This window comes from Myotis davidii, unplaced genomic scaffold (genome assembly GCF_000327345.1).
Source record: "Myotis davidii unplaced genomic scaffold, ASM32734v1 scaffold631, whole genome shotgun sequence".
NCBI lineage: Eukaryota > Metazoa > Chordata > Mammalia > Chiroptera > Vespertilionidae > Myotis > Myotis davidii.
In genome coordinates this window covers 604,589-616,503 of record NW_006282600.1, presented here as the reverse complement: position 1 = coordinate 616,503, position 11,915 = coordinate 604,589, and the positions used below count along the sequence as shown (strand labels likewise).

Below are 11,915 nucleotides of genomic sequence, written 5' to 3'. Positions count from 1 at the left end.
GCTAGTGCTCACTGGGTTCCCACAGGCCACTGATGGCGAACCTATGACACGTGTCAGAGGTGACATGCGAACTCATTTTTTTGGTTGATTTTTATTTGTTAAATGGCATTTAAATATATAAAATAAATATCAAAAATATAAATCTTTTTCTTACTATGGTTGCAAATATCAAAAAATTTCTGTATGTGACACGGCACCAGAGTTAAGTTAGGGTTTTTCAAAATGCTGACACGCTGAGCTCAAAAGGTTCGCCATCACTGCCTTAGAACAAGCCACTGCAAACCAAAGGGATCATTGCTAGTCTTAAAGTGCTCCAGGAAAATGAAATAGGATAAATCCTGTAAACCATATTGCAGGCGAAAATAACAAAGTTTCCTTGAAAACAAAACTGCATAAATTATATTGTTCATTCTACTGTACATTGGAGTACCCAAATGCAAAGTTTGCTCATCTCTTATAAAAGAGAACAAGAGAAAGTATAGGATTCTGAGTAAGGAAAAGAGCCCAAAACAAATTACATAAAATAATGGAAACAAAAACATTGAAGAAAATGAGCAGAGAAAAGGTAGAAAAAAACAGTGGCTTACTTCTTCTTTCCAAAAATTCCAATGTATCAAGTGTCACATGCCATATCTGTACCATATATGTAACACCAACACAATACAAATTTTCTACATTTGAAACTATAAGAGCAGTTTTACAAGTTTAATGGCCTTGATTTAGAGATTGAACTTTGATATAAACCCATCACTGCTCCAGTCTCACAGGACATTTTATAAACAGACATATGTGTGGTCATAGATGGTGCTTAGCAATGATATTCGGAGATCATTTCTTTAGAACAATGCCCTCTTAATATTTCCTACTTCTTAGCAGGATCAGACACTAAAAGCACCAGAGTAATGCCCTGCTAAAGAAGGGATAAAAAGCTTACAATATGGCAAGCATTTCTAAGAGGAACAAACATCCTCTGTGAAGACTGTCCTGAAAACAGCCCTCTGTGATGGCTCAGACAATCTTTATTTCATGAAAACTGACACAATGATGACTTTTCAGTGAAAGCTTATAAACTCCTTGTTTCCTCTCACAGTGATGAATGAGTGCTGCTGTGGTTCTGGACCCCCTCAAACTCCTGTCCATTGCATAGCTTCTCCTACTATAAAAAACAGGTAAATCAAGTCAGGATAGCCAGGCTAAGGACAGAAGGGGGTGGGGTTGGGTGAGATGATTCCTTTTGGTAAAACAAATGGTGGTGGTGATTTGCTATTCTGACAGAAATCTAGGGCGTAAGTGCTGAGAATGCCATGGCAGAAAGGCCAAGGGGTGCCTGGGTAAGTCACTGTCAATACCCAGCTTGGTTCAGGAATAGAAATTAACCATACATATATGTCCTCACCCAATGGTTTAAGAAATAAAGTTTGCTTTAAACATATAGCTTTGCTATAGATTGAATGTTTGTGTCCCTTAGAAATTCATTGTTGAAACAATCCCCAATGTGATGGTATTTGAAGGTGGAGCCTTTGTGATGTGATTAGGTCATGAGGTTGAAATCCTCATAAATAGAAAGAAGACATACAGAAGGCCCAGAGACATATGAAAACATGCTGCAAAGTCACTAATCATCTGAGAGATGCAAATCAAAACAACAATGAGGTACCATCTCACACCTGTCAGAATGGCTATCATCAACAAATCAACAAATGACAAGTGCTGGAGAGGATGTGGAGAAAAAGGAACTCTCGTACACTGCTGGTGGGAATGCAGACTGGTGCAGTCACTGTTGAGAACAGTATGGAGTTTCCTCAAAAAACTAAAAATGGAACTCCCATTTGACCCAGTGATCCCACTTCTAGGTATATATCCCAAGAAACCAGAAACACCAATCAGAAAGGATATATGCACCCCTATGTTCATAGCAGCACAATTCACCATAGCAAAGATCTGGAAACAGCCTAAGTGCCCATCAGCAGATGAATGGATTAGAAAACTGTGGTACATCTACACAATGGAATACTATGCTGCAGTAAGAAAGAAGGAACTTTTACCATTTGCAACAGCATGGATGGAACTGGAGAACATTATGCTAAGTGAAATATGCCAGTCAGTGAAAGAAAAATACCACATGATCTCACTCATTCATGGATAATAAAGAACATTATAAACTGATGAACAAGAATAGAGCCAGAGACAAATGGCAGGGGAGGTAGGGGGGTTAGAGAGCAAATCAAAAGGACCTGTATGCATGCATATAAACCTAGCCAATGGAAACAGACACTGGGGAAGTGGGGGCTTGCCCAGGGTGGGAATGGCTGAGGGGGGGGTCAACTGGGGAAAAAGAAAACTTGTGTAAAACTTTAGACAATAAAAAATCCTCATAAATGGGATGAGTGTCTTTATAAAAGAGGCTCCAAAGGCCCTCTCCAGACACTGAATCTGCCATCACCTTGATCTTGGACTTTCCAGCCTAAAAAACTAGAAAAATAATTTTGTTGTTTAAGCTACACAATCCATGGTATTTTTTCAGTTTAGCCCAAACTGACTAAGACAAGCTCCTTTTTCTCTCACCCTTCCCCAAATACCCTCAATATTTTTATTATGAAAGAATTATGCCATTTTCCCACTCAACATCTCCCAACATCACCCCTCCATTCTCCGGAGATGGAAAACACTGACATAAGGTTGCATGTAAATAAACCATGTAAGTTGCATGAAAGCAAATGCAATTAAAGATTCCAACCACTAGCCCTAGCCAGTACTGCTCAATAGTTAGAGCATCAGGCAGCAGACCAAAGGGTCTCAGGTATGGTTCCCGGTCAAGAGAATGTGCCTGGGTTGCAGATTCGATCCCCAGCCCTGGTCAGGGTGCATGTAGAAGACAACCAATTGATGTGTCTCACATCGATGTTTCTCTCTATATATATATCTCTCTCCCTCCCACACACACACCTCCCTCACTTCCACTCTCTTAAAAAAAAAATCAATGGAAATAATATCCTTAGGTGAGGATTAACAACAACAACAACAAAAAGATTCCAACCACTAAACTGTAAAAAACCTATGATGTTGAAATCTAATTTCCTTAGTCTATACAAGATGAGATGAAGTTCCCTACAAATGTGGGTGAACGTGTCCAAGGTAGCACAGCCAGTAACTTATTAGGTCAGGATTGGAACCCTCGTTTCCTGTGGTCCAGTTTGTGATTTTTCCATCCCTTAATCAGTGAGGTGAACCCTGACATTAGCCCTTAGAGAACTGCAAATTGGAAATTCATGAGACCAACATGCTGCTAGACATGCTGCCTGCCCTCCTATAGGCATTTTCCTCAACTTTTAAAAAGTCAAAATGTAATTCACATACCATATAATACGACCAAAGTATATAGTTCATTGGGTGTTAGTATATTCAATGAGCTTTGAAAAAAAGAGTTGTACAACCATCACCACTACTTACTTTCAGAACATTTCCATCACCCCCAAAAGAAATTTCATACCTATTAGCAGTCATTCTCACTCCCTTCCCTCACCTACACACTTCAGCCCAGACAACCACTAATCTATTTTCTGTCTCTACTAATTTGCCTATACTGGACATTTCATATAAAAGGAATCATATAACACGTAGTCTTTCCGTACTGGCTTTTTTTCATGAAGCACATGGTTTCCAAGGTTTATCTATGTTATGGTATATATCAGTGTTCTATTCCTCTTTGTGGCTGTATAATATTCCATTGTATGGATACACTACATTTTGTGTATCCATTCATCAGTTGGTGGACATTTAGGTTGTTTTCCACCTTTTGGCAACTGGGAATAATGCTGCTATGAACTTAAATTATATTGTTTGAATTTGGATGCTGAATACAAATATTGGTAGGAAACCCTCTTTACAATACTAAAATCCTAATAATCTTCAAATTTAGCTTTCTTTTTTTCTTTTCTTTTTTTCCACAAATGGTTTTTATTTTCTTATGTATATATCTAGTAGTGGAATTATTGGGTAATATAGGACAAAATGTCTATGCTGAACTTTTTGAGAATCTCCCACCCATAAAATTTTGGAGTAAAATTCCATCTGACAGGCCTCAGATATAATCTTAACATGAGTTATTTGGTCTCCACAAGCCGCTCTGGTCATGAGAAACAACAATGACATTTAAATTGGGAATGATGACCAAAACAAAACAAACTCCAAAACATGGGTTTTAATTCCTCAAATAAGAAAACACACTTTAAATTTAGCACTACTTCCTGTTTTCATCCTAAAATTTAGACAAGGCATTCTGAACTTCCATACACATGCATAATTATAAAAGGGGAATAAAATAGTAAATACGAATCAGAAACCCCCCTTTCCTTTAATAACTCTTATGTAAATTACATCTTTCAGAAATGGTTAAAGGAATACATAATCAACTTTCTGGATCAGAAAACAAATTATCCAAAAGATATCTAGATATGAATGTTACTGAAAATCTAATAATATCCACTGTTTCTAAAAGAGCTAAAATTAAAAATAGATGCTTCCTAGAGTAACTTAGACATTTAAAATGGTCTCATTCTCTATCAAGAGATCCTACTAATGCAAACGTTATCAAGTCATTTTTAAGAGACTAATTCAGTAGGTAAAAAATGTCATTCTTGTCAAAGATGGTGGGAGGCAGCATTTGGACTTTCTGTGAAAAGTCAGAGTTTGTTGATTTCTCTTCATTCTGAAAATTACTTTTATTCATTACTCAGGCTGCTGGCACAGAATTTTCCCTGATCACAGCTGCAGAATTTTAGCCCCAAAGCCAAATAAGTAATTTTTCCCAACTTTTTTCTTTCTTAATGTTTTATTCTATTTCACTTGTAGTTTTGGTGACTGCCTGCAGATAAACCTAATTTTTAAAACTTCACCTTTTTATCCCAATTTCATTAATCTTTCACCACTATCCATGCTTGCTTTACCTATATCCACACCAGTTAACTTGTCTTTTTCTAATCACTCAAAGAACATTTATTGGGCCCTGACCGGTTTGGCTCAGCGGAGAGAGCATCGACCTGTGGACTGAAGGGTCCCAGGTTCGATCCCAGTCAAGGGCATGTACCTTGGTTGCGGGCATATCCCCAGTGGGGGGTGTGCAGGAGGCAGCTGATCGATGTTTCTCTCTCATTGATGCTTCTAACTCTCTATCCTTTCCCTTCCACTCTGTACAAAATTCAATAAAATATATTTAAAAAAAAAAAAAGAACATTTATTGGGTACCTAATATGTGTCAGGCATGGTGCCAAATCTGTAATAATAAAAGCACAGTATACAAATTGACAGAATGGCCAAACCGTCCAGACAACCATGCTATCACACACACTGGCGCCAGGACAGGCAAGGCGGGTGCGATGTGATTGGTCGGGGCTGGGGGGAGGGGAGAGGGGAGCCCCCACCATCACCACAGGATCATCCCAAAGAGGGAGGCCCAGGATATCTGGCCAGCAGCACTACAGCGGGTGGGCGGGGCCTCCCTCTGCTGGAGAATCCCACAATCGATCATGGGGCTTCGGGACTGCGAGAGGGTGCAGTACGGGCTGAGGGACACCCTCCCCCACCCCCCAAGTGCACAAATTTCATGCACGGGGCCTCTACTGTTGAAAATAAAAAATAAGCATACTTTCTGCCCTCGAGGAATTCAAAGTCTAGTATGAATTATCCCAATAGCTCACCCTTGTCCATTTCCATTTCCATCCCAGTATGACAGTATCTTGCCAAGGTTCCATGTCAAAGCTATCCAAGAGCCTGTTGAGTTTCAGTCCTGGCTATATTGACCTTCTCTGTTCCCAGGGGACTATCTAATGAACAGCTCTATCATAACTCAAATTATTCAATTTTTATTCTGATCCTGAACACAACACTGATAGGAAAATCTATTCAGAACAAGAAAATCATAAGATTTTTTTACCCTCAATTAATAAAAACCAGAGGTAATATGATTTTATTTTCAAAGATATTCCAAACCTAAAGAAGGTGATTTTTTTCTTTAGTTTTTGGTAGAAAAGAAAATAGGACTATTAAAACCTACATATATGCACTTTTTCTGCATTACTCACTCTTCCTAAATAGTTGCAGCTGTTTCACAGGCTTTTTCTGCAAAAGTATGGAACAACATCTTAGGTTAGAGGGCATACATTTTAGACAGTAAGATCAGAAATAGCAAAACACTGAATAATTAAATGTTAATAAGCAATCCCTCAAAAGCTGGACAGAAAGGATAAAATACTATATACAAGAACATTCATCAGCTCTCCAAGTGTTTACATGCTATCAGTGTAGCCATCTCAAGACCTTATCAGAATCATGGATTTCAGGCCAAAAGTATGTAATAAAAGCACGAATCAGGTATGCACTGAGATGATTCAAGTTTAAAAGCATTTCAGATCATAATATCAAGTTCTAAGACCAAAGCTCCAAATGTTATTATTAGATAAAAGCACACACATATGTTTTCAATGGTTCAGTTCAGTGGTTCTGAGCTTGTGGATCTTAGAGGTACTTCCAAAAGTCTATGGATTTATAGGTCTGCCAAGGACTTTCTGAACATTGAATACTATCTCACTTATAGAACACCACAGTTTTCTCAGACTACAAAAGGTTGTGATCCACTGCAGCCAACACTAAGCACTACTGTGTGGGCAGAAAAAGTGGCAGGGAAACCTCAGTGAGCTGGTGCACTTAAGACAGATTATGAAAATGATTTATAAAAGGATGGTGAACCCTTCTCCAAATGGACCTTCAGCAAATTGTCACCAAAAATGACACCAATCCAATGTTCCCTTAGGACAAAAAAAGCGAGACTAACAACAGTGCACACAATGGGGGGAAAGGGGGACATATGTGATACTTTCAACAATAAAGATTTTTTAAATAAATAAAAGCAATGATGAAAAAGATCAGAAACCTTTTAAGTCTCAAAGTAAGTCTGCCACAAAGCAGCTGAATAATTTGGGGCAAGTATTCCCTTGTCTGAATTTCAATGACCACATCTGTAAAATGACTTCTGATCTCCACTCTGGTTCCAACATTCATAGAAGCTCTAATATCCTATGTTACCATGATTCTGTTTCTCAGGGGCCCCAGGGGCCTCCTGTGGGAAGGCAGGGCCGACAAACCTGAGCCCCCCAAATGAGCTCTTAGACTGGGGGTTCTGCCAGAAGCCATGTTTATTTTATTCACCTGTGCATCCTCAGAGCCACAGTTCCTGGTTGAGTTGATCTCAACAAAGACTTGTCAGATGAATGTGAGGGCTGGAAAGATCCTTCAGAGCAACAGATGTAGACCAACCTCTCATTTCTTAGTCAACTTAGGTCCATAGAGGTTCTTAGGAAAACCCTTTGATCATGTCTGATTGCTTCTGAAGTGTACTTTCTCTTCCCTAAACCCCACCTCTTACGTTCTGCATTGAGTAGCAGGCCAAAGAGAGTTAAAAGTATTTTTACAAATTATGAGATCAAAGCTGTTTACCTCTGTGGGGAGGTTTGGTTTGTATAGTCCACTCTATGAACGCTAAAAGCTAGGGTCCAGCAGTCAGTCCATTATGTCTGTAGGGCTGAAAGCCTGACAAAGGTAACAGGGAGGGAGGGGGAGGGGGCAAGTGTAAAGAAAATAAATAGGGCCCCTTTGCAGACTTTTGCTTTAGAAGACAACTTAAACTGCCATCACTGAGAAACAAAATATGATTCCCATTCTATGCAAAGGTGAAGGACTGAAAAGCAGTAATTAAACAGTAATGAATAAAGGCAAACATTTATCCCATGGTCAATGCCAGACTCACCTACCCTCAGTGCAGGCTTGGCAGGACAGAAGTCCATTGGAAAAACTTCATAAATTGTATTCAAAGCACTTACCTTTTGGGGGTCTCAGTTTACCCTATCAAAATGAATGTCTTGCAGACTACTTCCAGCTCGAATGTATTATGGTCTCTCCCTATTTAATTTTTCATTTAAAAGTATCTGGAAGAAATCACTTGCAATGATTAAGGTTAATAAAATCCTAAGAAGTAAGTGTTCTAATAGTGAAAGTCAGCAAGACCAACAACTTATTCACATGACTACAAAGGTCCATACTTTAAGCCCTCTTACCATGAACTGCAAGCGCTCCATGAAAAGCATGCTGAGATGATCCAGAAATTTCTTGATACCAAATTTGGACTTTATAAGCTAAGGTATTTTCAAAACACAGGGGATCTAGGATTCTATCCTTAGTACTTGCCTTATTTTCCCCTCTCTCATGGTCTCTCTGAACCAGATTGCTTAAGAAGCATTTGCCAATTGCTACAAGATAATCCAGTTATCTCAACTGAAATATTCTATGGGTAAGTAACTTAACTGACCTACCCACTAGTGCCCAAATAACTAAGTTTTACTACAGGACTGGACTAGCCCAACTTAAATCTTAAGGCTCCAGTTTAAAACACTGTGCAGGGGCTGGGAGCTGACCCACCTTATTGTCCCAAGCTGGCCAGATCCAGCTAAGAGGAACAAGTGTGCAGGCCTTCTTACCTCCCACTTACACTTAGGTTTCACATTCTTGTCAAGAACTCTCCACATTCTGAATCTTATTAGGCTTAGGGCAGGGATTGCAGCTGAAGACACTTAGAAAACCCTTCATGAGCTCTCCTATTTTAGCAAGTGAGACACAAGGCTGAGAACGTACATATATCTCCTAGAAGCAAGCAATTCACTTCTTTAACACCAGCACAGGATTTCTGTAATCTTGTTAAGCCTCAGAAAGTAGAAAAGGGACCTGAGGCACAGATGGATTAAATGACTTATCCAAGGTCATTCCATATAGCCCAGGAATCAGTCTCCTAGTTCCAAGTCCATTAAATCACATGCCATAATAATAAACACATAAATCTGATTCCAAAACACCTATTCTAAACTAGCTGGACATTTCTGTACAATTCAGGTATTATGGTATTCCCTAGGCTGACGATATTTGATCACTGGGCACAAAACCATAATTCATACTTTAGCCTATAGCGCTGCAACCACTCTGAAAAGCAAAATGCACAAATAAAACAGAAAAGAGCGTTTTTTCTTTGCTGCTGTTTGTTGCTCCCTGGGAAGAGGTTCAGAAAGATAAAAGATTTGCTCTATTGGTCATTTCAAAAACAAAATCATTGAAGGCCCTGGAGGAATGCAGTTGAGTTTTATTGTATGCAACTTTTATGCAGAAGCTCTGTGGAGAGAGGCAGAAAACTCTTCTTAGGGAGTGAGCCCTGGCTCTTATTGCATTTGCATGTGTAACCAAGGTAATGGGAAGTGATGTTCACGAAGAAGGCCCCGAGGTGCCTGGAGAATCAGACTGAACTCTATTCTGTGATTCTTTTTAGACATTAGTATATATGACTTTCTTGCCTCTTTGAAAAGTGCTCTTCCAACCTGCTATGTAGAACCTGCTTAGCCAGGAGATCAACCTGATGGTGCCTCATTATTCAACCGTAGGCTAAGTTATATCTAGCAAAGAATTTCAAGTTCACTTAAGATTCTTTTGAAGCAAAACTATTTTAAATCATTTTTAATTATCAAGTTCTTTTTGTGAATATACTGTTTCCTGTCCTTAGGGTGACCATAAATTATAGTCCACATGAGGACACATTTGAGAGTGAAAGGGGGTGCTATTAACAGTTATGCTGGGACAACAGGTGTGAAACTGGATTGTGCTGGGCAAATTGGAACAATGAGCCTCTCCCTTACCTACAATTGTTCAAGAAAAGTATCTATTTACCACGATTATTTTGAATAAAAGGGTTCAGAAAATGTGTAACTCTTAAAACTGCTTTCCATCTATCTTTCAAATGTGAATCATCTTGAAACAGTGCTGGAAATAGGAAATAAATTGGATGTGCTATATTTTTTTTTCTGGCAGCACATGCAGTCTTTATTTAATCTCAATTATCTGGATGGCCAATCCTGGCCCTACAATTAGTATGCAGGAGGCCTCCCTGAACAAGACATCCTGGAGACAGCAATGTAGCACACTTTATAGCACTCCAAACATCCGAACTGACTGTAGACCTCATTCTTTCCATCCTCCACACCAAAGTCTACTGGGTTGTTTTAATTCATAAAAGCAGTTAGTAAAAATTAGCCATCTTTCAACATGTTTTTTACTCTTGTGACTTGTCGAAAAGACTGTTGATTCATTCGCAGAGGCCCTCAAACTTTTTAAACAGGGGGCCAGTTCACTGTCCCTCAGACATTCCACACATGTGCACTGCGGGCCCAGGACGAGTCGGCTGCTAAGCAGGACAGGCAGCAGCAACAAAAACAACTATAGTTTAAAAAAAAAAACTATGAACAAATTTCTATGCACACTACACATATCTTATTTTGAAGTAAAAAAAAACAAAACGGGAATACAATATTTGTATTTGCATGTGGCCCGCGGGCCACAGTTTGAGGACCCCTGATTTAGAGCTTCACTCTATTAAGATTTTGAACAGCATGGCAATTTTTCTACTTAAGAAATACTGAGGAAATTATTTCAATATAAATTAATATAATGTTAAGTGGTATGTTTTTATACTTTGACATGGCCCTTTTTTTGTTCATATATCCAAGAGTAGATCCTACCCTTAGAGTACCTTAAAAATGCAAAACCAGCCCTAACGGGGTTGGCTCAGTGGATAGAGCGTCGGCCTGCGCGGACTCAAGGGTCCCAGGTTCGATTCCGGTCAAGGGCATGTACCTTGGTTGCGGGCACATACCCAGTAGGGAGTGTGCAGGAGGCAGCTGATCAATGTTTCTCTCTCATCGATGTTTCTAACTCTCTATCCCTCTCCCTTCCTCTCTGTAAAAAATCAATAAAGACCTAACCGGTTTGGCTCAGTGGATAGAGCGTCAGCCTGCGGTAACTTGGTTGCGGGCACATACCCAGCAGGGGATGCGAAAGAGGCAGCTGCAGGTGATCGATGTTTCTCTCTCATTGATGTTTCTAACTCTCTATCCTTCTCCCTTCCTCTCTGTAAAAAATCAATAAAATATATTTTTTAAAAACCAATAAAATACATTTTAAAAAAAGCAAAACCAGGAAATTAATTTTATCCTACTTACAATTAAATAACTTTATATAAAACCACATCCTTTAATTCTTCCCCCAAGCACATCACATAATTAATTTAATCCTTATTAGTGCTATATCTTTACTTTCAATCAATCCTGTTATTGCATCCCTTTATACAATCAAGAGCTTTTTAAAAAATAGTATGTTAGTTAAGTTTGCCTCCTCTGAAAAAGGTTATGACTCTTTTATACCCTGTGGGGGCTTTTGACCCTAGTTCCTATTTTTCTTATATTTCTGTTAAGTTATAGTTCTCATAGAAGCATTGTCACTTTCATGAAATAACCAGTCTTGTCTTAAATGATATTAAATTTGTAACTATTAGATAGTGTGAGCTAAACAAAGAAAACGAATATAGTATTACAACACAGTTGATAAAGAATGGCATGAAAACCTAGACAAGAATGTCAAAATTACCCTAACCGGTTTGGCTCAGTGGACAGAGCATCGGCCTGCGGTCTCAAGGGTCCAAGGTTCAATTCCAGTCAAGGGCATGTACTTGGGTTGTGGGCACATACCCAGTGGGGAGTGTGCAGGAGGCAGCTGATCGATGTTTCTCTCTCATTGATGTTTCTAACTCTCTGTCCCTCTCCCTTCCTCTCTGTAAAAAATCAATAAAAGAAAAAGAAAAGAATGTCAAAATATTTTTAAATGATTTGTTTGCATGGTGAACTATAATGCAATTACTCAACCATGGTACTATTCTCTTCAAAATCAACTTAAATTGGATTAAACACCCCAGTATTTACAAAGCTTCCTGTCCTGGATAAATAAAACTTTCTGCATATGGACATTTAAATGATTCTTTTTTTTTTTAATCC

At 38.9% G+C, this 11,915-nt stretch overlaps 1 protein-coding gene across 1 annotated transcript in view; it reads right to left on the bottom strand.

Annotated features, from left to right (window-relative positions):
* GPC4 (glypican 4) overlaps positions 1-11,915 on the bottom strand; it is a 119,856-nt gene that overhangs the window by 63,916 nt on the left and 44,025 nt on the right. The window lies entirely within an intron of this gene.